This window comes from Triticum urartu, chromosome 2A, assembly GCF_056163025.1.
Source record: "Triticum urartu cultivar PI428250 chromosome 2A, HENAU_Tu73, whole genome shotgun sequence".
Taxonomy (NCBI): domain Eukaryota; kingdom Viridiplantae; phylum Streptophyta; class Magnoliopsida; order Poales; family Poaceae; genus Triticum; species Triticum urartu.
The window spans coordinates 644872331-644898067 of record NC_141874.1 but is presented as its reverse complement, the minus strand read 5'-3'; the positions used below and the strand labels follow the sequence as shown (position 1 = coordinate 644898067).

The 25737-nt window shown below is 50.5% G+C and overlaps 1 pseudogene; it reads left to right on the top strand.

Moving 5' to 3' along the window:
- Positions 1-22812: 22812 nt before the first annotated feature.
- On the top strand, positions 22813-25472 carry LOC125533848 (subtilisin-like protease pseudogene; annotated as a pseudogene).
- The last annotated feature ends 265 nt before the right edge of the window (positions 25473-25737 follow it).

Here is a 25737-nt window from a genome sequence, read left to right as displayed (position 1 = left end):
TCCGCTTCACGCCTCCACCTCGTGGCTCGGAGGCCAGCTGCTTCTTTGCAGGCGCCTCCGTCGTGACGTCGATCGGCCGGGGTGGCTTGGATAGGCATGTTATCTAGCAGTGATGCTAAAGCTCACTAGTCACATGTTCTAGTCGGATCCTGAATCACTGAGAGTTTGCGGAGGGATGCTGACTTCAGTGGGAGTATTTCTGTTTAAGGCTAGAATTACTCTACATAAACACATTGCTTAGTGATTGCATATTTTTCTGTTGTAGATCAATGGCACCACCTGCTCAACCCAACTTTGCATTGAAATCAATTCTGGAAAAGGATAAACTGAATGGAACAAACTTTACTACCTGGTATAGAAATTTGAGAATTGTTCTCAAGCATGATAAAAAGGAACATGTTCTAGAGGATCCGCTTCCAGAGGAACCTGCCGATAATGCTAGTACCACAACCAAGAATGCCTACCAAAAACTCATTGATGAATCAAACGAGATCAACTGCCTCATGCTGGCTTGTATGGAGCCCGATTTGCAGTAGCATTTCGAAGACGTTGGGGCTTTCGATATGATCTAGAGTCTCAAGAGCGTATTTCAGGTGCAGGCTAGGACTGAAAGGTTCAACGTCTAGCGATCCTTGATGGATTGTAAGCTGAAGAAAGGCGATCCACTGAGCCCGCATGTGATCAAGATGATCAGATATGTGCAAGCTTTGGATCGGTTGGGCTTCCCGCTCTTGGATGAGCTGGCTACTGATGCAGTTCTGGGTTCTCTTCCGCCCAGCTATGGGACGTTCATCTCGAACTATCATATGCATGGCATGGATAAGAAGCTCACTGAATTGCATGGGATGCTCAAAGTGGCAGAGCAGGATATTAAGAAAGGCACGCATCAAGTGTTGATGGTGCAGAAATCGGCTAAGTTCAAGAAGAGTTGGTCTAAGAAGAAGGCTAAGGCAAAGGGCATGGATATGGTAACCTGCGGCGCTGCGCCGAAGTCTGGACCAGACTCAAAGACCATTTGCTATCATTGCAAGAAAACTGGTCACTGGAAGAGGAACTGTAGCAAGTGGCTTGTAGACCATGGCAAGAAGGCCGGGAATGCTTCTTCAGGCAAAGGTACACTTGTTGCATATGTTATAGACATTTACCTTGCTGACATACCTAGTAGCTCTTGGGTATTTGATACCGGATCGGTTGTTCATATTTGCAACTCGATGCAGGGGCTGGTAAGAACTAGGCGTGTGGCACAAGGGGAGATTGACATCAGGGTCGGCAACAAAGCAAGAGTTGCTACGTTGGAGGTCGGCACGATGCAGCTCCAGCTTCCTTCTGGATTTATTTTGGAATTGAATAATTGTTATTACATTCCTGCACTTAGTCGGAACATTATTTCTGCCTCATGCTTGATGATTCAGTATTATGAATTCAATTTAAAGGACAATGGTTGTTCGATTTATTTGAATGGTATGTTCCACGGCTATGCACCCCTTGTTGATGGGTTATTTATATTGAATCTAGAACAGGAATCGGTCTATAACATGAATGTCAAGAGGCATAAGCCCAATGAGATAAATCCGACATACTTCTGGCATTGCCGACTTGGGCACATTAGTCTGAAACGCATGAAGAAGCTCCATGATTATGGACTCCTAACTTCGACAGACTTTGGGTCGTTCGAGACATGCGAATCATGCTTCCTCAGCAAGATGACTAAGTCTCCTTTCGCAAAGAGTTGTGAGAGGGCATCCGAGCTGTTGGAACTAATACACAGTGATGTGTGTGGGCCAATGAGCACAACTGCCAGAGGTGGCTATCAGTACTTCGTGACTTTTACCGACGACTTGAGTAGATATGGATATATCTATTTGATGAGGCACAAGTCAGAGACTTTTGAAAAGTTCAAAGAGTTTCAAAACAAGGTGGAGAATCAGCTCGGCAAGACTATAAAACTTCTACGATCTAATCGTGGAGGTGAGTACATGAGCCAGGAGTTTGATGATCATCTAAAAAGCAGAGGTATAGTACCTCAGCTCACACCTCCGGGTACGCCACAGAGAAATGGTGTATCGGAATGGAGGAATCGCGCCTTGTTGGACATGGTTCGATCTATGATGAGCAAGTCGGATTTACCCTTGTCATTCTGGGGATACGCTCTAGAAACTGCAGCTTTCACACTTAACAGGGTACCATCAAAATCCGTGGACAAGACACCACATGAGATGTGGACCGGGAAGAGTCCCAGTTTGTCTTTTCTAAAGATTAGGGGTTGTGAAGCATTTGTCAAGAAACTTATGTCAAACAAGCTTACACCCAAGTCAGATAAATGCATATTCGTGGGATATCTGAGGGAAACCTTGGGATATGACTTCTACAACCGGGAAGAGAACAAAATGTTTGTTGCTCAGAACGGGGTTTTCCTTGAGAAAGAGTTTCTCGATCGGGAGGCCAGTGGGAGGACGGTCCGACTCGAAGAAATTCGAGGACCACTCAGGGACGGCTCGACTAGTGATGAGATCATACCGGAGTCAGTCAGGGAACCCGTAGTGGAAGCGACACCGGAACCACGGAGGTCGGAAAGATTGCGCAGAGTGCGCGATGTATTGTTGCTAGAACGCGACGAGCCAGCCACATATGCGGAAGCGATGGTGAGCCCAGATTCCGAGGCTTGGCTGGAGGCCATGAGATCCGAGTTAAAGTCCATGGATGAGAATCAAGTTTGGGACTTGGTTGATCCGCCGCCTGGCATAACAGCCATTGGTTGCAAATGGGTCTTTAAAAAGAAAACCGATGTGGATGGAAATGTTCAGATCCACAAATGTCGGCTTGTCGCTAAGGGTTATGGACAAGTTCAAGGAATTTACTACGACGAGACTTACTCGCCAGTAGCGATGCTGAAGTCGGTGAGGATCATACTAGCTATAGCTGCATATTTTGATTACGAGATATGGAAGATGGATGTCAAGACGGCTTTCCTTCACGGAAATTTAACCGAGGACGTGTATATGATACAGCCCGAGGGTTTTGTTGATCCGACTAGCACTAGTAAGGTATGCAAGCTCAAGAGATCCATTTATAGTTTGAGGCAAGCATCTCGGAGCTAGAACATTCGTTTTGATGAGGTCGTCACTGGTTTCGGCTTCATCAAAAGCGAAGAGGACTCTTGTTTATACAAGAATTTAAGTGGGAGCTCGATAGTGTTTTTGATCTTGTATCTGGATGACATACTACTGATCGGAAATGATATTTCGATGCTGAACTCGGTCAAGGAGTCATTAAATGGCAAGTTTTCGATGAAGGACCTTGGTGAGGCAATGTACATTTTAGGCATTAATATCTATAGAGATAGATCAAGGAGGCTGCTCGGCTTAAGCCAGAGCACGTACATAGATAAAGTGTTGAAACGGTTCAACATGAGTGAGGCAAAGAAAGGGTTCTTGCCACTCTCACATGGTATAAGGCTAAGCGAGACTCAGAGTCCTTCGACATCTGATGAGCGAAGCAGGATGAGTAGGATTCCATATGCCTCGGCAATCGGATCCATCATGTATGCCATGATATGTACGCGGCCCGATGTTGCTTTTGCAATAAGCCTAACAAGTAGATACCAGTCCAACCCAGGTGAGAGTCACTGGGAAGCGGTAAAGATTATTTTGAAGTATCTGGAAAGGACTAAAGAGATGTTCCTAGTTTATGGAGGTGAGGAAGAGCTCGTCGTAAGGGGTTACGCCGATGCTAGTTTCCAAACCGACAGAGATGATTGTCGATGACAGTCCGGATTCGTGTACGTCATGAACGGAGGAGCAGTGAGCTGGATGAGTTCCAAGCAAGATACGGTGGCCGATTCTACTACAGAAGCCGAATACATTGCGGCTTGTGAAGCTGCAAAGGAAGGTGTTTGGATCCGGAACTTTCTGGATGATCTTGGTATTTTTCTAGCCTCGGTAAAACCGTTGGACCTTTATTGTGATAATTCTGGTGCCATCGCACAAGCCAAGGAGCCGAGGAATCACCACAAGGTCAGACACATAGATCGGAAATATCACCTGATACGAACGATCGTAAAGAGTGGTGATGTAGAGTTATGCAAAATTCACACGGATGCAAATGTTGTGGATCCGTTGACTAAGCCGCTTCCACAACCCAAGCATGAGGGGCAAGTTAGAGCTATGGGCATTCGATGTCTATTCGATTGACTCTAGTGCAAGTGGGAGACTGTTGGAGATATGCCCTAGAGGCAATCATGTATGATGATATTTCCTATGTGTTTATGAATAAAGATAGTCCTTGGACATTATCAATGATGTGTATCAGCAAGTACGTGACTTGCTTGTGGGACTATGCATTGTATGATGACTGTCCTAAAAGGTCCCTAGTCGAAAGGGCTGTGTGGACACGTAGCCAACTAGACTAGCATATGACACAATCGATGGCTTGGTCTCACTAGCCATGGAGCATTGGATGCTAACCGGATAATATGGACTTGGAAGGATCTGGTTGGATTCGACGTAGTCGGATCCGAGTCGAGATAAGGTCCGAGTCGGACAGACCCAACTATGAGACGCATCGATATGTCATCTGTGAGTCTCTAGTACAACATATGTTCTATGTCCTAAGACCTGAGGTGACGCATGTACTCGGAATGGTGACAGACTTGCTTTGGGACGACCAAACGCTACTGCGTAATTGGGTAGTTATAAAGGTAGGTTTAGGGTTTGTCCAGAACCATGCTGCGAGATGTGGTCGAGCAAGATGGGATTTGCCCCTCCGATCAGGAGAGATATACTCTGGGCCCCTCGTTTGATCCAACCAGGATAAGCATGGCCATGCGACAAGGATTATGAGATAATCTGGTTTGTGGTCGGCATCACTTGAACAAGAAATAGGTCGGGCTAGCACAAGGATGATAGACTCGCCTTGAGCTCGACAACATATATCGTGTGGCAAAAGGAATGAAAGTATGATGTACAGGTACGCTAACCAGCTTCATAGTCTGCTTGGTATTCGGCATGCCTGGCTAGAGGCCGTTACCAACCGTGCATCTCGGAGGTGATCCGAACTGTGACCAAGCCGACTTGAACCTAAGGGGTTGCACGCTTAAGGGAAGGAACCTACGAGGTCGGATCCGAGGACACTGGTCGGATGTGATCCGAACTGTATTCGGATTATGGCCGAGTAGACTTATGGGCTTTAGGGTCTGTGCGAGGCCCAAGTGTTGAGCCCGCGACGGACGCCTATATATAGTGGTGGTGCCGCACACTCACGCGGTTGATCGCTTCGGCGCTATCACTAGGGTTTGCATGTGTTGCAAATAGACACCTCCACCCGCCGCCAGTTGTGTGATCGGACCTAGCAGTCCGCCGCACGACGTTCCTCCTGCACGCGTGGATACAGTTAGAGGCGGTGCACTTGCGCCGCTCCAGCGAACCTGTACGTGGGAACCAACCACCGGCTGTACGAGGGAGATCGGACGAGGAAGAGACGATCCACGCGGACGCGCTGCCCCAACTCTTCTTCCGCTGCACGGCACTGCACGTCTAGTGGTAACAAACTGTGATCCATCTCCCGTAGCATGTTCTTGGTTGTACTGCGCGTTGGAAATTTTAATTTGCAGTCGACGCATCCTACCATAGATCCCAACACCAAGAGGCAAAATCCTCATTTTTCACAAGCTTAGAAGGATGACTAACATGATTCATATGCGTGGAGGGAACCGGTCCTCCATAAGTAAGTGGAGGTTCAACATGGGCAAAGATGCCATTCACACTTCTACCACTAGTCAAAGGAACTTGATCACTAGTAGCTTCCCCTTATTGGAGTTAGCATCCGTCACCTTATTAGTGGGATCGACCACTTACAACGATGAGGTGGATAATTTAAGACCATCGAGAAAATTCTTAAGCATGCCTTTGCCTCAGTCATCATGGAGGTTTTCAAAGGCCACATTGAACTCCTCACGAGAGACAGAGGATCCCCCATCGGCCGCAGACAAAGTGGGACTCGCACCGGGGTGCTCCTCCACCTTGTCTGTGGTGTCAACCATACTCTTTGGATGACAAAGTCCTTAATAAAGAGACGAGGCTCTGATACCAATTGAAAGGATCGATATGGTTGACTAGAGGGCGGGGTGAATAGGCAACTAACAATTTTTAGCTTTTCTTTACCAAATTAAACTTAGCATCAAAATAGGTTGTCTAGATATGCAACTAGGTGAGTAACCTATATGATGCAACAACAACAAGCACACAAGAAAGCAAGGGATACAACACAATATAAGCTTGCACAAGTAAAGGTAAAAGATAACCAAGAGTGGAGCCGGTGGATACAAGGATATGTTACCGAAGTTCCTTCCCTTTTAGAGGAAGTACGTCTCCGTTGGAGCGGTGTGGAGGCACAATGCTCCCCAAGAAGCCACTAGGGCCACCATATTCTCCTCATGCCCTCACACAATGCGAGATGTCGTGATTCCACTATTGGTGCCCTTAGAGGTGGCGACCGGACCTTTACAAACAAGGTTGAGGCAATCTCCACAACTTAATTGGAGCTCCCAACGACACCACGAAGCTTCACCACAATGGAAAATGGCTCTGCGGTGACCTCAACCGTCTAGGGTGCTCAAACACCCAAGAGTAACAAGATCCGCAAGGGATGAGTGGGGAGGAATCAAATTTCTCTTGGTGGAAGTGTTGATCGGGGCCTTCTCAACCAATCCCTAGAAAATCAACAAGTTTGATTGACTAGGGAGAGAGATCGGGTAAAAATGGAGCTTTGAGCAACAATGGAGCTTGGGGAGGGAAGAGGTAGTCTTCTTGGGGAAGAAGACCCCCCTTTATATAGTGGGGAAAAAGATCCAACGATTACCCCCTCACTCAGCCCGCGAGACGCGGTACTACCGCACACGCTCGCGGTACTACCGCAAGGTGCTACGGTACTACTGCTTTATAGTGCGGTACTTGATGAAGCTATGTACCTAGGGTAGGGTCATGGAACTGTCCTAACTGCCCTACCCAAGGACATCTCTAGAAGAAATCACCTTTCAATCGACTTGGAGGTGTTCCACTCGACGGACTCGAAGACACTCGACCAAGAAGCAATCACTCGACCAAGATCCAACCACTCGACGGCCAGGAGACCTAAAGTCACTCTGCACGCTAACAGTCGGTCATTAAGTAGCTTTTATGGTCATCATAGCACTTTATTAGGGGCGTTACCAGTAACGCCCGACCTTAATGTATTTGAAACCCTGCATAACCGAGGGCCGGAAAGGTCCGGCGAACTCTATATAAGACACCCCCCTCCTCAGTGTAAAGGGTTCGCACCCCTGTAATTCATACACACATAATCCAGTCGACCGCCTCCGGGCTCCGAGACGTAGGGCTATTACTTCCTCTGATAAGGGCCTGAACTCGTAAACCTCGTGTGCTTACAACTACTCCATAGCTAAGATCTTGCCTCTCCATACCTACCCCCTACATTACTGTCAGACTTAGAACCACGACAGTTGGCGCCCACCGTGGGGTAGGTGTCTTAGCGATTTGTTGGAGGAGTTGCGATCTTTTCCGATCCAAATCATCATGGTTTCTGGCGGAGTTTTGGTGGAGGGTCGCGAGATCCGTCTCGGCGCGCTCACGTTCATCGTCGACGACTCCGCTTGGCTTCAGGAGGCTCCGCTCGACGTGGACGCACTCCCTGTCCGCGGGGCAACGCGCTTTCACGCGTGCGTCCGCGGTGTCCTCTTGCGGCAACCGTCGACCCATTATAGGTCGACCCCTGTGTTGTCCTCCCTCTCTGTTTACCGCCGGCGCAAGCGCTCCGGTCGGTCGAGACTTCAGCGGTGGGTGAGACACGCGGTGGCACGCCAGTCGGCCACCCCTCAAGTCGCGGCGATCGAGCCCGACGAATCCCTCTATGGCCTGTTCGACCTGTCGACTGGCTCCGCAGAGACCGCATCCGAGTGCGACAGCAGTGATCCGGCGGCGAAGGTTCTGATGGTCGATGGACCGCGCAGTCCTCCCGGTTTTCCCCGCACCGACGGAGGCGCAGGTGGAGGTGACCCGTCGCATCCCCATGAGGAATATCTCCCTGAGCCTCTCACGTCGTTGCAGAGAGAAGAACTTCGTCGCCGGAACATGGATGCACTGCACATTCCAATCGTTGGAGAAACCCCCGAGGCTCGTGCCTTGGAGGACGCGCGCCTGGCAAACTTGGCTGAGCGCACTCGATTGGAGAACCTCCAGCGGGCACTCGACGAGCGTGCGCGACAACGGGTTCCAGAATCCAGTCAACGTCAGCTCTTTCCGCCCCCGCAGGTATATCGAACTCCGATCCAGAATTTAGCAGCTACAGCCCGTATAGCAGAGTCAATTCAGCCTTCCCAGTCAGAGGCTGGCAGAGGCTTGCTGTAGATCAGAGCATTACTCCGGGCAGCAGGAGACCAGAATTCTGCTGTTTCTTAGTCGCGGAACAGGATTCATAGCAGATCCATTGCTGCAGACACAGTCCAGTCAGCTCATAGCCCAAGATCGCCCCCGAGGCATGAGGGACGTGGGGGCCGGCGTGATCAGTACGAAAACCGTGAGCAGTATGATCACCGATTCGATCGTGACGATCGACGTCGAGTGCCCACCCCTCCCCCGAGGAGTGGATCGTATGTGCCTCGACAGCAGGATGACAGGCGCCCTCATAGTGTTGGGCGAAGGATTCTAGTCGACCCCAGGGAACCAGGCTTTGACACTCGTTCAAGGTTTGGTCGACAGGAACAGAGCTCACCGAGAAGGTCACGACAGAGATGCACCTACCAGCAGCAGAGTACATGTTTCAGGGCCAGAGTGCTTTAGTAGAGCCATCAGGGCCGCTGTGATTCCTCCCAACTTCAGGTTGGCGACTGAAGTCAGTAAGTTCACTGGTGAGTCCAAGCCCGATACTTGGCTTGAAGACTACCGAGTGGCTGTCCAGATTGGCGGTGGCAATGATGAAGTGGCCATGAAGCACCTGCCTCTCATGTTGGAGGGCTCGGCCAGAGCGTGGCTGAATCAATTAGCACCCAGCAGCATTTACACTTGGGAAGATCTCACCCGAGTGTTTGTCACCACATTTGAAGGAACATGCAAGCGACCTACAGGGCTGACGGAACTGCGGTCTTGCGTGCAGAAGCCGAATGAAACTTTGAGGGATTACATCCAGAGATGGATCACGTTACATCACACGGTAGAGAATGTGCCTGATCACCAAGCGGTCTGTGCCTTCAAAGAAGGCGTCAAGTACAGACAACTGAATCTGAAATTCGGTCGAACCAGAGACATGTCTCTAAATCGGATGATGGAGATTGCCACCAAGTACTCTAATGGTGAAGATGAGGATCGACTCCGGAGTGGCAAGCACAAGTCAGTCGCCCAAGAAACCGGAGGAGGAAATTCCAATCAGAAACAGAAGCGGAAATTCGAGCCAGCTGCTCCTGGGGAAGCCTTGGCTGTAACTCAAGGAAAGTTTAAGGGGAAACCCAAAGGGCCTTCGAACCCCAAGAAAGTTAAAGACCAAGACGGAAATGATGTGTTGGATTTGCCATTTCACATCCACACCAAGAAAGATGAAGAGGGTAAGTTCATTTACCCGAAACATACCACTCGACAGTGTCGGCTCTTGATCCAGCAGTTCCAGGGCAAACAGTCCAAAGATAAGGCAAAGGAGTCGGACAAAGTTGAGGACAAGGAAGATAGTGATGACGGATACCCCCAGGTCAATTCCACCTTGATGATTTTTGCTGATGTTGAAAGCAAAAGTCGACTGAAAGTTATCAACCGTGAGGTGAATATGGTTGCTCCGGTGACACCCAGTTATCTGAAGTGGTCTCAGACTGCCATCACATTCGACCAGTCCGATCACCCAATGCATATTGCCACCCCTGGGAGGCAAGCTTTGGTGGTCGACCCAGTTGTTGAAGGCACTCGACTGACCAAAGTCTTGATGGATGGTGGCAGTGGTTTGAACATACTGTATGCTGAGACATTGAAAGGGATGGGCATTCCGATGTCCAGACTCAGTACTAGCAACATGAGTTTCCATGGAGTCATTCCTGGGAAGAAGGTTGAGTCGCTCGGCCAAATTGCTCTTGATGTGGTTTTTGGTGATTCCAAGAATTACCGCAAAGAAAAGTTGACGTTCGAAGTTGTGGATTTCCAGAGTGCTTATCACGCTATTTTGGGCAGGCCAGCTTACGCACGCTTCATGGCTCGATGATGTTATGTGTATCTCAAATTGAAGATGCCTGGTCCCAAAGGTGTGATCACTGTTACGGGCAATAGGAAGAAAGCAAAAGAGTGTTTTCAGAAAGGCTCAAAGATCGCTGACGCTCAGATGGCAGTGGTGGAGCTGCAGGAGTACCAGAAGACTGCCGACCCGAGTGATTTGTTGCGAGCCAAGAAGCCCGCTACAGAATCAGCTTTTCAATCTTCTGGTGAAACGAAGCCGGTTCACATTCACCCGACCGATCCCAGTGCTGCTCTGACTCATATCTCAACAACACTCGACTCCAAATAGGAAGAAGTGCTCATCCAGTTCCTCCGTGAGAACTGGGACATCTTCTCATGGAAGCCTTCGGACATGCCGGATGTTCCCAGGGGGCTGGCTGAGCACCGCCTACGAGTCGACTCAAAAGTGAAACCCGTCAAAGAACATCTCCGACGGTTCGCCGTCCAGAAGAGAAAGGCTATTGGTGAGGAGGTGGCTCGGCTCTTAGCAGCGGAGTTCATCCGAGAGATTTACCACTCCGAGTGGCTCGCCAACGTTGTCATGGTCCCCAAGAAGGACAAGTCACTTCGCATGTGCATTGACTTTAAACATATCAATCGGGCCTGCTCGAAAGATCATTTTCCTCTCCCCCGCATTGACCAGATAGTCGACTCGACTGCGGGATGTGAGTGACTATCTTTTTTAGATGCCTATTCTGGGTACCATCAGATCCGTCTGTATGGACCAGACGAGATCAAAACAGCTTTCATCACTCCATTCGGGTGCTTCTGTTATGTTACCATGCCATTCGGCCTCAAGAATGCTGGAGCCACATTCATGAGGATGATTCAGAAGTGCTTGCTCACTCAAATCAGTCGGAATGTGGAAGCATACATGGATGATATTGTGGTCAAGTCACGGAAGGGTTCCGACCTGCTGACTGACCTTGCTAAAACCTTTGCCAACCTCAGGAGGTATGATATCAATCTTAATCCATCAAAGTGCACATTCGGAGTTCCTAGCGGAAAGTTACTCGGTTTTCTCGTTTCCGAATGGGGAATCGACGCCAATCCAGAAAAAGTCGGTACTATACTCCGGATGAAACGTCCTGTGCGAGTGCACGATGTCCAGAAGCTTACTGGTTGCTTGGCCGCTTTAAGTCGATTCATCTCTCGTCTCGGTGAAAAGGCATTGCCTCTTTACCGATTGATGAAGAAGTCACACAAGTTTGAGTGGACTCCTGAAGCTGATGCAGCGTTTGCAGAGCTTAAAGCTCTGCTCTCCACCCAGCCGGTGCTTGCTGCCCCAATCAGCAAAGAGCCTTTGCTGCTTTACATCGTAGCCACGGGACAATTCGTCAGTACGGTACTTACAGTCGAGCGGGAAGAAGAAGGAAAAGCCTTTAAAGTTCAGCGCCCAGTATATTATATTTCTGAGGTTTTGACCCCGTCGAAGCAAAGATATCCTCATTATCAGAAGCTTGTATATGGGATTTACATGACCACAAAGAAGGTTTCTCACTACTTCTCTGATCATTCCATTACAGTCGTCAGCGACGCTCCATTGTCAGAGATCCTGCACAACAGAGACGCAACTGGTCGAGTGGCAAAATGGGCAATTGAACTCCTTCCTCTAGATATCAAGTTTGAGGCAAAGAAAGCTATCAAGTCCCAAGCAATAGCAGATTTTGTCGCCGAGTGGATTGAACAACAATTGCCGACTCAGGTTCACTCGGAGCATTGGACCATGTTCTTCGACGGTTCCAAAATGCTGAATGGTTCCGGTGCCGGGGTAGTATTGGTCTCCTCCCGAGGAGATAAGCTCAGATATGTTCTTCAAATCCACTTTGATTCCTCCAATAACGAAACAGAATATGAAGCACTTTTATATGGGTTGCGCATGGCCATTTCACTCGGCGTCCGTCGCCTCATGGTCTATGGCGACTCAGATTTGGTGGTTAATCAAGTGATGAAGGAGTGGGACGTCAGAAGTCCGACCGTGACTGGTTATTGCAATGCAGTGAGAAAGCTGGAGAAGAAATTCGAGGGGTTAGAACTTCATCACATACCCCGACTGAAAAATCAAGCAGCTGATGATTTGGCGAAAATAGGTTCCAAAAGAGAAGCCATTCCCAGCAATGTGTTTTTGGAACACATCCACACACCATCAGTTCAGGAGGATCCCTTCACTGAAGAAGCCCCGCAGCCAAAAAGTGCCACGGATCCGATTGAAGTTGAAGTTCCAGCTGTGGTCGACCTGATCATGGAAGTTTTGGTCATCACTCCCGACTGGACGGTACCGTACATCACGTACATCCTAAGGAAAGAACTCCCAGAGGACGAAGAAGAGGCTCGACAGATCGTCCATCGATCCAAGGCCTTTACAGTCATAAAGGGACAGTTGTATAGAGAAAGCGCGACTGGAGTCAGTCAGAAGTGTATAACATCAGAAGAAGGTCAGATAATCCTTGTTGAAATCCACTCGGGGACCTGTGGTCATCATGCGTCCTCTCGGACCATTGTGGCTAAAGCATACTGAGCGGGATCGTACTGGCCAAGGGTGAATGAAATGGCGAAAGAGATAGTCGACAAATGTGAAGGATGTCAGTTTTACTCCAATATGTCGCACAAACCCGCGTCAGCCCTGAAAACCATTCCACTCGTCTGGCCCTTCGCTGTTTGGGGACTGGACATGGTTGGACCACTGAGAACAGGAAGGAGCGGCTTCACTCATGTGCTAGTAGCAGTCAACAAGTTCACCAAATGGATTGAAGCTAAGCCTATCAAGAATCTTGATGCTTGCACTGCTATCAGTTTCATCAAAGAGTTGATATTCAGACATGGAGTTCCGCACATCATCATCACTAATAATGGATCAAACTTCGATCCTGACAAATTCAGAGCCTTTTGCGCCTCTCAAGGCACTCGAGTCGACTACGCTTCAGTCGCTCACCCCCAGTCGAATGGACAAGCGGAAAGAGCAAACGGCTTAATTCTCAAAGGACTGAAACCCCGACTGATGCGCGATCTCAAGCACGTAGCAGGTGCATGGGTCGACGAGCTTCTGTCAGTTCTTCGGGGATTGAGGACAACCCCGAACCGATCGACTGGAAGAACCCCATTCTTTCTGGTCTACGGAGCCGAAGCAGTTTTGCCGAGTGACCTGCTTCACAACGCACCCCGAGTTGAGCTCTACTCTGAAGATGAAGCAGAACAAGCCTGACAGGACGCAGTCGACCTCCTAGAAGAAGAAAGAGAAATGGCCATGATCCGGTCGACCATCTATCAGCAAGACTTGCGTCGATTCCATGCCAGAAATGTGAAGAGTCGAGCCTTCCAAGAAGGAGACTTGGTCCTCCGAGTGGATCAACAGAAACCACACAAACTCGCTCCTCCTTGGGAAGGTCCCTTCATAGTCACCAGAGTCCTCCACAATGGAGCGTACCACCTCTATAATGTCGATCGCCAGATTGATGAGCCACGAGCCTGGAATGCGGAGCTGCTCCGCCCCTTTTATACTTGAATTCTCACTCAGATGAGATGTAATAAGAAAAACTTATGTAGTTTATTTATCAAAGACAAGAGCGTTATAATTTTCCCTGTGATTGTTATTGTTTTTGTTTGCGTGAGAAATCCCCCAGTGAGTGGCTTAGCTACGAATCCGTTTCGCCTAAGTTTGTAAAAATAATTTCCTAACCGAGTGGTGAGCCAGCCTCTCACTCGGAGGCTTAGCTACGAACCCGTTTCGCCTAAGTGTTTGAAAATCCTACCGAGTGGTGAGCGAGCCTCCCACTCGGAGGCTTAGCTGCGAACCCGTTTCGCCTAAGTGTTTGGAAATCCTACCGACTGATGAGCCAGCCTCCCACTCGGAGGCTTAGCTGCGAACCCGTTTCGCCTAAGTGTTTGAAAATCCTACCGAGTGGTGAGCCAGCCTCCCACTCAGGGGCTTAGCTGCAGTCCAGTACTCGCCTAAGTGTTTGAAAATCCTACTGAGTGGTGAGCCAGCCTCCCACTCGGGGGCTTAGCTGCAGTCCAGTACTCGCCTAAGTGTTTGAAAATCCTACCGAGTGGTGAGCCAGCCTCCCACTTGGGGGCTTAGCTGCAGTCCAGTACTCGCCTACGTGTTTGAAAATCCTACCGAGTGGTGAGCCAGCCTCCCACTCAGGGGCTTAGCTGTAGTCCAGTACTCGCCTAAGTGTTTGAAAATCCTACCGAGTGGAGAGCTACTCTCCCACTTGGGGGCTTAGCTGCAGTCCAGTACTCGCCTAAGTTTGAAAAATCCTACCGAGTGGAGAGCGACCCTCCCACTCGGGGGCTTAGCTGCAGTCCAGTACTCGCCTAAGTTTGAAAAATCCTATCGAGTGGAGAGCGACCCTCCCACTCGGGGGCTTAGCTGCAGTCCAGTACTCGCCTAAGTTTGAAAAATCCTACCGAGTGGAGAGCGACCCTCCCACTCGGGGGCTTAGCTGCAGTCCAGTACTCGCCTAAGTTTGAAAAATCCTACCGAGTGGAGAGCGACCCTCCCACTCGAGGGCTTAGCTGTAGTCCAGTACTCGCCTAAGTTTGAAAAATCCTACCGAGTGGAGGGCGAACCCCCCCCCCCCCACTCGGGGGCTTAGCTGCAGTCTAGTACTCGCCTAAGTTTGAAAACTCCTACCGAGTGGAGGGCGACCCCCCCACTCGGAGGCTTAGCTGCAGTCCAGTACTCGCCTAAGTTTGAAAAATCCTACTGAGTGGAGAGCGACCCTCCCACTCGGAGGCTTAGCTGCAGTTCAGTACTCGCCTAAGTACGAAACACATCCCAATCCGCAAGGACGACGAGGTGCAGGTCGACTGCCACCTTCTCCTTCGGAGCTTCACCACAAATACAACATGCGCTCCATCCCAATCCGCAAGGACGACGAGGTGCAGGTCGACTGCCACCTTCTCCTTGGGAGCTTCGCCACAAATACAACGTGCGCTCCATCCCAATCCGCAAGGACGATGAGGTGCAGGTCGACTGCCACATTCTCATTGGGAGCTTCGCCACAAATACAACATGCGCTCCATCCCAATCCGCAAGGACGACGAGGTGCAGGTAGACTGCTACCTTCTCCTTCGGAGCTGCGCCATAAATACAAAAGTTGTCTCGAGTGAAGAACGAGTTCCACTCGACGGAGGATTCGTGAAGATATTCAACGATAAAACCAAGTTCAGATAAATCCTAAAGGTTCCAGACCGCAGATCAAAGTGCTCGGGCATTCAGCCTGAGAGAGTTTAACGGTTACAAAAACCACTTGGCATTCCGAGGCAAATTTAAGGTGGGGCATAAAAGTTTTTTCAGTCCACAGGAGGAGGACTGGCAGGCTCGACGAACTCGTCTAGGTCGACGCCGTCGGCGATCCGAGTGGCTGCAGCAATAAAAGTCTTCATAAAAGATCGGAAGTCATGCCTCTGGGTGTTGGCGACCTTGATTGCTGCCAGCTTATCTTGTCGCACCTCCTTGCAGTGGACACAAATCAAAGACAGAGCCACATCAGCACCACACCGGGCAGAAGATTTCTTCCACTCCTGCACTCGACCAGGGATCTCGTTAAGTCGAGTCATCAGAGACTCGAGATCATTATGGAGCGTGGCCCCTGGCCAAAGTGCCGTGTCGATCCATGACGTGGCGACCTTCAGTCGAGCCAAGTAGTCCACAACACCGTCGATGCGGGATTCCAGTCGGAGCAGATTCATGGTAGTTTCATCTTTCACGGGAGAGTTGATGGGGTCCAAACCTGGCTCAATCCGCCCAATCTCCTCCTCGAAGTTCTGGCAAAACTCTGCATTCACGATCCAAGGATAAGTCAATTTTCGTATGCTGAGTCGACAAAAAAAAACATCAGTCGGAACAAAATGTATACCTTCAAGCTTGATGAACAACTTCTTGGCAAGGCTACTCAGATAACTCTCCAGATCGTCCCTCCTGCGAGCGATGCCTTCCATCTTCTCGTACAGGTTGACATTGTTTTTCTTCAACCGCGTGCACTCCTTGTTGGCTTCGTTTAGGGCAGATTTCATCTTGGCGTTCTCTTCTTCCAATTGGCCGACTGAAGCCAGTTTCTGTTCAGCCAGAGCGGTTCTGTCGTCAGCTTTATTTTGAGCAGCAGCCAAATCCCGATCCTTCTTCGCCAGAGCTTCGTTCAGTTTTTCTGCAAAGAAATGGTACTTGATTCAGAAAGAGCAGAAGGGTACTCAAGCCTAAGACAAACCAGTCGACAAGCTCGTCTTACCATTGGCGTCGTCCTTGGACTTTTGCAGCTCTGTCTTGGCCAATTCCAAGTCAAGGTTTAGCTAGATCTGCTGTTTCTCCAAGTCAGCAAAGCGAGCTCCAAGATCGCAAGATTTCTGCAAACATGGAGGGGAAGTTATTTTACAGCGAAAAACGACAAAGACAATCAATACTAAGACTACGGTCGACTGTCCGCAGTCCACCATAGTCTCGGGGACTACACCAAGTGGGTGCACTTTGCGTGCCCCTACCGGTTCGGTTTACACTTGACACGGCCAGACCAGATCGAGCGAAAGAATCAAAATACAAAGACTACAGTCGACTGCCAGCAGTCCACCATAGTCTCGGGGACTACACCCAGTGGGTGCACTCGGCGTGCCCCCACTAGTCCAAAAATTCAATCGACGCACCCAGCGGGTGTACAGATGCAAAGGTTTTCGGAAAGAGAGTCTCCAAATAGCATATCCTAACCGAACAAGCGGTGACCAGCTAACCTGAACATTGCTTTGGAGAGCCGAGCTAGCATCATAGGCGGCCTGACTGGCGTCCCGCACCATCTTCACCTTCTCCATCATAATGCCCGCCTGGCGTATGGCTTCCTTGGCAGCATTCACTTAGTCCTCTGGGACATGATGGATCGCAAAAACTGAAGGTGGGTCGGCAGAAGCTTGAGCAGTCGACGAAGAAGGCAGGGCACTCGACAATGGTACGGCGAAGGTAACAGAACCCCGATTGGCATCACCAGCGTCCTGAACGACTGGTTCCGCGATCGGCATCGACTGTGGCACCTTGCTTGCAGGAGCTTTCCTATTTTTTCTCGTCAAAGGCCTCTCAGGCTCTTCATCATCATCATCGGGGAGGTCAATAATGTTAGGAGCTGTTCAAAGATCAATCGCCAAAATCACGTCACCTAATGGTACACATTGCAGTTGAGTCGACCAAATAAAGACAGAATGACAGAAATCATACCCAGATTGGAAGTGACTGCATCCTCCATTACCTCATCCTCATCTCTGTAAGCTGAGGTCCCGGAAGTAGCAGCGCTGCCAGTTCCAAAGTTCGTCTGGTTAAATCAACAAAAATAAACAGCACAGAGCGTCGAGTGAATACAAAGGGAGACACTCACGCAGAAGCGACGGGGATGTCAATCTTAATCTTCGGAATGCCTTCCGAGGCTTCTGCTCTGCAACTTTGAGATGCTTTGACACTTTTTCAGTTGGGGTTGGTGAAGATGTCCGAGGACGCTTTGAAGACTGACTAGTCTGAGCAATCACCTTTTCACGGGCGCTCGGTCGTTCTTGGGCAAGCTTGGATCGCCTCTCCCTGCGAGGAGGCGACTCGACTTCTTCGTCACTTGAGTCGTCGCTTTCTTCGTCCTCTTCTCCGTCAGAATGCCATTCGCCACTATCGCCGTCGCTCGCCTCTCCTTCCAGATCTTGCTCTTGCTCTCCGTTGGGCACCGAGTACATTTCGATAAGGGCGTGAAAGAAAGCAGGAAGAATAAAGTCAGTCGACGCAGTATAGACAGCTGCGCGAGTGAATTCAGATTATAATCAAAAGCTCAGAATCGGACCTTTTCTGGTTCGTGGGACTGGTCGAATGGAGGAACTCTCCTGGCTCCCCTGGGGTTGTCCTTGTTTCCGGTGATGCCTGACAGCCACCCCTCCAGTGTGTCGTCATCGACCTCCTCCGGGTGAATCCGAGTGGTGTCGTCAAGACCCGAATACATCCACATCGGATGGTCTCGAGCTTGAAGAGGTTGGATGCGCCGCCGAAGGAAAACCTCCAAGAGATCCATACCAGTGACCCCGTCACGGATAAGCTGGACCACTCGTTCGACCAGCACCCTAACTTGCGCCTTCTCCTCTGGGAGCACCTTCAAAGAGGAGGGTTTCCTCACTCGGTCCATGGTAAAAGGAGGGAGGCCAGTCGACTGCCCTGGCGTCGGTTGGTCTTTGCAGTAAAACCAGGTCGACTGCCATCCGCGGACCGAGTCGGGAAGAATCATGGCCGGAAAGGAACTTTTCCCTCTCATCTGAACACCAAGACCCCCACACATCTGAATCACTTGTGTTCTCTCGTCACTCGGATTGGCTTTTTTCACCGTCTGAGAACGACAGGTGAAAATGTGCTTGAAAAGACCCCAATGAGGCCGACAACCCAAGAAATTCTCGCACAAAGACACGAAAGCAGCGAGATAAACGATTGTGTTGGGAGTGAAGTGGTGGAGTTGTGCCCCAAAGAAATTCAGAAATCCCCGAAAGAAAGGGTGATGAGGCAAGGAAAATCCACGGTCGACGTGGGTGGCAAGGAGAACGCGCTCACCCTCCCGAGGTTGTGGCTCGGATTCCTTCCCTGGAAGCCGCACCGATCCATGGGGGATCAGTCCTCCGTCGGCTAGGTCGTCAAGGTCATCTTGGCGGATCGCCGAGCGGATCCAGTCGCCCTGGATCCAGCCCTTCGGCAGGCCGGCCCGTGAGGAAGATCCACCCCGACTAGTCGCCTTCCCCTTCGCCTTTGCCGTCGCCTTCTTCGCCCGCTCCAGAGCCGCCGTCTTCTCCTTCCCCATCGTTGCCGGCGAGACGCGTACAGAGCGGCGGCGCTAGGGCGAGAGCGAGCGCGACTAATAAGCCTGAAGAGGAGAAGAGAAAATGAGAACGCACTATTCAAGAAACCCCGGTCCGACGCCTTATATGAGGTCGCTTCCGAGTGGCTGACTGGTAGGCCCGGACGATCCTGTCAAATCCCGTAACAATCGCGCGCGCGATACGTGGCGAAAAAGGTGGCGGAGAGATCGAGGCGGCTCTGCCCTATCCCATCCGATTACTGCGGCCTCCCCCGTCCCGCGAGCTTCCCAAAATTCGAATCCCGCGAAATCTGCGGGCAGCAGAACAACTTGTCAGACGGAAGATCTCCTCCACACCGTCACTCGGAGCTTTTCAAGTAAAGAAACTCACTCGACAGAAAACAAAGAATGGATCAAGGCGACTGAAAAAGAAGTTGCTGTCATCACTCAGGTTCATTGATCCAAAACAAGATATGCTCATGGCATGCAAAATGAGTCAGAGAAGTTCTCAATTCCTTTCCCACTCAAACCTCGATCCATTCGAGGGCTAATGATGAAGCTATGTACCTAGGGTAGGGTCATGGACATGTCCTAACTGCCCTACCCAAGGACATCTCTAGAAGAAATCACCTTTCAATCGACTTGGAGGTGTTCCACTCGACGGACTCGAAGACGCTCGACCAAGAAGCAATCACTCGACCAAGATCCAACCACTCGACGGCCAGGAGACCTAAAGTCACTCCGCACGCTAACGGTCGGTCATTAAGTAGCTTTTATGGTCATCATAGCACTTTATTAGGGGCGTTACCAGTAACGCCCGACCTTAATGTATTTGAAACCCTGCATAACCGAGGGCCGGAGGGGTCCGACGAACTCTATATAAGCCACCCCCCTCCTCAGTGTAAAGGGTTCGCACCCCTGTAATTCATACACACATAATCCAGTCGACCGCCTCCGGGCTCCGAGACATAGGGCTATTACTTCCTCCGAGAAGGGCCTGAACTCGTAAATCTCGTGTGCTTACAACTACTCCATAGCTAAGATCTTGCCTCTCCATACCTACCCCCCTACATTACTGTCAGACTTAGAACCACGACAGTACTACCGCTCGTGCAGTAGAGGCCAGATGAGGTCCTGTTGCACTAGGCAAGGGGCGATAGAACCGTCGGAGCGGTACTACCGCGCGCCCCTACGGTACTACCGGGCTCTACTAGCGCAGGAAGATGCACAGAATTAACAAATTACTTCCGTGACTACTTCCGCTGAGTTTAGGACTGTGAGAAAGTCCGACACGGTACTACCGCTCACAGGGAGCGGTACTACCACGTGGGGGCGGAAGTAAAAAATTACGTCCGCGCCTACTTCCGCATGCGCCAGTGTCTGGGCTGGAGGCAGCGGTACTACCGCTCGCGAGGAGCGGTACTACCGCTTGGTGTGGTACTACCGCTTGCCTGAGCGGTACTATCGTGGACCCCTGCGGTACTACTGCTCTACCGCACGCCACAAAGACTATAGCACTTGGCACCCTTTATATTGCAGAGACAAGAATAAACGGATGGTGCTCCATTGAAGCGAAGGAAAGGTGGTGCAAAGGAACATATGTGTACGTGTTGATTCCACCTTAACCTTTTCGAAGCGGACCCCCTTCTAATAGTACAACTTTCCTACGACTCAAATCCACCGAAAAGAAACTTAGAGAACCGCTGTCTTCGATAGGTTCCGAGGGGCACCGAATCGTCTTGTGCCTAGACATGAGATATCTGAAATGCTCAACGCACACGATTAGTCCGCAAATGCACTGTCATCAATCACCAAAACCACATAGGGAGAAATATACCCTTACAAATACCAAAAAATAAATAAATAATGATTTTTTGTGGGATTGAAGGTACTCATGTTCGCAAGGTGCGTGCAAATTTTCATGTTGTTTGGGCATTCTAGGAGCTCGTGGCAAAGGAAACACAATAAATATGTGCGCCTGTGAACAGTAAATTCAAAAAAATAGCAAGAAAATTTAAAAAAATATGAATATTTTGGGATTCCAAGATTCTCATGTGCGCAAGGTGTGTGCAAAATCTTGTTGTGTTCGGACATTGTAGGAGCTCGTGGAGAAAAAAACAAAATTTGTCTCGGAGAAAAACTTTGAAAATACACTATTTTGCTTTTTTTGCTAGAGCTCCTTGCAAGTCATTTGATAACAAAATTTTGCACACACCTTGCGCACCCGAGCATCTTGGATTCCAAAAAATTTCATATGTTCTTGAATTTTCTTGCTATTTTTTAATTTACTATTTAAAGATGTATAGATTTATTGTTTTCCTTTGCCACGAGCTCCTGATATGTCTAAATAGCACAAAAATTTGCACGCACCTTGCCCACCTGAGTATCTTTGATCCCTCAAAATTTTAGAATTTTTTTAATTTTGTTTGCTATTTTTTTTAAGATGGTCAAAGTTGTTTGACCGGACGATAACAGCGCATAAGGGCATTGCTATAAGGGCAACTAATGGTAGATGGGCAAATTTGATCACATATTGAAATTAGGGGCAAATTTGAGTAGTGAGTTCCAGTTAGGGGCATAAATGAAATTTTCCCTAGTTTAAAAGATATTGTTGATTTTACTATATATGATGAGAAAAAAGTCTATGGATTTGTTCTGTGGGTAGAGAGACGAGAGAGTTGCATGCGTACCTTCTCTGACAAAAAATGTACCTTGGGCCCATTAAACTGACACCGTTTTGACTAAAAGAAAAGATACAAAAAATATGCTAGCACTATGCATCTAGATGGACCATACACCTGCACGAATCTCAGCAGAAATGAGTGCTCTCGGATGAACCGGCATATAGCGCAACCGCGCAAAATGACTTTGCGCTCGGAAGACCCTTGTTGTCTTGTCGGGCTTGGGCTTCAGCCGGCGTCCCCTGATCCGGGCATTATCAAGATCAACACCGGCGGCTCCTTAAACTTTGCTGATGGTCGGGTGGTGCGGGAGGCGTTGCACGCTCTTCTTCGGCCATGCTTGGTGCATGGTGTAAACCGTACATGGATATTTCTGGCCCATTGATACCTGAAACCTTTTCACTGTGCGATGGTGTTCGTTTCGCAACACTTCGATGATTCTCACATGTGATAATGGAGATGAACTGCCCGGAGTTGGAGACACTATAACACTTGCCTCTTGTTCAATTGTGACTTCTATCCTGTTAGAAATAGGAGAGCTTGCTAGTGTTTTCTCTCCTTTTGACATTCAGTATGTAAACAGGTCAACAAGCCTTTTACCACATCTTTGTGCATGCTTATACGTTGAATGTGACCGGGGGCCATCTTGATGAAATTCCCAACTTTTTAATGACCGGCCTCTTGACTGATTGTTCAAAGAATGCTTTTACCTGAATCAAGCTCTCTGTTTTACAGGCAGAAAAAGAAAGACGATGGTGCTAGACATGTGATCTAGTTTTGATTTCCTCTGTCTTGCACGGACATCAAAACAGAGTAATCAACGCATGAAAAAAATCTAGTTGACCTGCATTTAGCAAAATCATGGGGGAAATTCGTAGTCGCCTACTTTCAGCTTCATTTCAAGGCATCTAGTCTCTCCTTCATTTCCTCTACAAGAAAAGCCCTGAAATGAAAACACAGAGTCTAATTGAACTTCTGGTCAGAGCAAAGCCTCCCCAATTATTGCATGCCTTTGCTATCTTTATTAAGCCATCTCGCCGTCTGACCACAGAAGGCTACGTTCCATCTTTAGAGATCACAAGAGCAAACTCCCCATATGTAACGCTACCTCGCGCAACTCCCTCCTCTGATCATTCTCCTTAGACCCAAATGGACAATCGAATCCATGGAGGATGCTCGCCGCCGCGTCTCGCCCTCCGCGTCGCCTCCGTCCTCCTCTTCCTGTGCGTAGCTGCGACCCCGGCGGCGAGCCATGGCCCCCATGGCAATGACACCGGCCTGCACAAGAACTTCCTCATCATCGTGCGCAGCCCGTACGTGTACGACACGAAGCTGTACAAGAACACGTCGAGCTGGCATGCGTCGCTCCTGGCCGAGGTGTGCGACATGGCCAAGGAGGCGATGGAGAATGACCCCTCCTCCGTCACCCGGCTCCTATACTCCTACCGCAACGTCGTCAATGGTTTCTCCGCCCGTCTCACGGTGGAGGAGCTGGAGGAAATGAAAAAGAAGGACTGGTTTTATAAGGCCTATCCTGAGAAGACGTACCACCTCATGACCACGCACACGCCCAAGATGCTGGGGCTCATGGGCGAGGACCGCGCCGGGGAAGGCGTCTGGAACACCAGCAACATGGGCGAGGGCATCATCATCGGGGTCCTCGACGACGGCATCTACGCCGGCCACCCGTCGTTCGACGGCGAGGGGATGAAGCCGCCGCCCAAGAAGTGGACTGGCCGGTGCGACTTCAACAACACCGTGTGCAACAACAAGCTCATCGGCGCGCGGTCCTTCTTCGAGTCGGCCAAGTGGAAGTGGAAGGGCGTCGACGACCCGGTGCTCCCGATCAACGAGGGCCAGCACGGGACGCACACGTCCAGCACCGCCGCCGGCGCGTTCGTGCCCGACGCCAACATATCCGGCCTCGCGGTGGGCACGGCGGTCGGCATGGCGCCCCGCGCGCACATCGCCTTCTACCAGGTGTGCTTCGAGCAGAAGGGCTGCGACCGGGATGACATACTCGCGGCGGTCGACGATGCCATCGAGGACGGCGTCGACGTGCTCTCTATGTCTCTTGGCGGGAACCCGGACACTGACTTCTCGGAGGACCCCGTCTCGCTCGGCGGATACACCGCTGCCCTCAACGGCGTGTTCGTCAGCACGGCGGCTGGCAACATCGGCCCGAACCCGGCAACCGTCGCCAACGGGGCACCCTGGCTTCTCACCGTGGGGGCGAGCACCACCGACAGGCGGTTCGCGGCCACCGTGAAGCTTGGCAGTGGAGATGAACTTGACGGCGAGTCGCTCAGCGAAGTCAAGGACTACGGGAAGGAGCTGCGGCCGTTGGCGCGCGACGTGGGCGACGGTAAGTGCACCAGCGACACCGTGTTGAGTGCGGAGAACGTCACCGGGAAGATCGTCATTTGCGAGACTGGCGGCACCCCTAGCACCACCAAGGCCAAAATGGTCGAAAAGGCCGGAGGGTTCGGCATGATCGTCGTCACCCCTGAGGTGTTTGGCCCGGTGATCATCCCGAGGCCCCACGTCGTCCCGACGGTGCAAGTGCCCTACAAAGTCGGGCAGAAGCTCAAGACCTACGTGCAGTCCGAGAAAGAAGCCACGGCGAACTTCATCTTGAAAGGAACGTCGTTCGACACCCCGCGGTCGCCGATGATGGCGCCCTTCTCGGCGCGGGGGCCGAACCTGCAAAGCCGGGGGATTCTAAAGCCTGACATCATCGGCCCGGGAGTGAACATACTCGCGGGCGTCCCCGGCATCGCGGACTTGGTGTTGCCGCCCAAAGCAGAGATGCCCAAGTTCGACGTCAAGTCCGGCACGTCCATGTCGTGCCCGCACCTCGCCGGGGTCGCCGCGCTGCTGAAGAACGCGCACCCGACGTGGTCGCCCGCCGCCATCAAGTCGGCGCTGATGACGACCACCGAAACCACCGATAACAAGAAGAAACCGTTCGCCGACGTGGACGGCACGCAGGCGACGTACTTTGCCACGGGCGCCGGGCACGTGAACCCGAAGAAAGCCATGGACCCGGGGCTGGTGTACAACCTGTCGGCGTCGGACTACGTCCCCTACCTGTGCGGGCTCAACTACACGGACCAGCAGGTGAACTCGATCATCCACCCGGAGCCGGCGGTGGACTGCACCAAGATAACAAAGATCGGCGAGAAGGACCTCAACTACCCGTCGATCACCATCATCATCGACAAGGCAGACACCACCGTGAACGCCACCCGCGCGGTGACCAACGTCGGTGTGGCAAGCTCGACGTACGAGATGGAGGTTGAGGTGCCGAAATCGGTGACGGTGGAAGTGACGCCGACGAAGCTGGAGTTCAAGGAGCTGGACGAGGTCTTGAACTACACGGTCTCCGTCAAGGCGGCGGCCGTGCCGGAAGGCGCCGTCGAAGGGCAGCTCAAGTGGGTCTCCAGCAAGCACATCGTGCGAAGCCCGATCCTCATATTGCCCGGCGACGGGGAGGAGGAGGCCACGTCGGGAGCTGAGGGGCCTTCAGCTCATGTTAGTTCTTTGCTCGAGTGACAGATTGTTTTGTTTTCTTTGCTCGTGTTGAAATACAGGTGTGGATGATCGCGACAACTGTTTTTCTTCATTTAGGGGCAAATGTATGTGTGGCTGCAGTCCCCCTCTATATTGACATGCGATCTATTGTATTTATTTGGGTAGGAGGTGTATTTAAGGATCACTTTGCCCTCAATTAGAAAGAAATTTCCTGTTAAGTCTAGTTTCTTAGAAATTGTATGCCTCATGAGTTCCTATATTTTCTATAGCGCAAACACACTGGGTTCCTCTTCAACACGAGCGTGATTTTCTTAGAAATCCTACAGCAAAAGCCTTGTTGCAAAAAGGTATATGCGACTCGCGCAAAAAGAGCCTTGTTGCAAAACATAAAAATATCTTTGGCTCATGCATGTCCTGTCCCATTACAACAAGAGCCGTGTTCCAATTTCAAGAAGGCACATGTTTGTAACTGTAACAAAACCC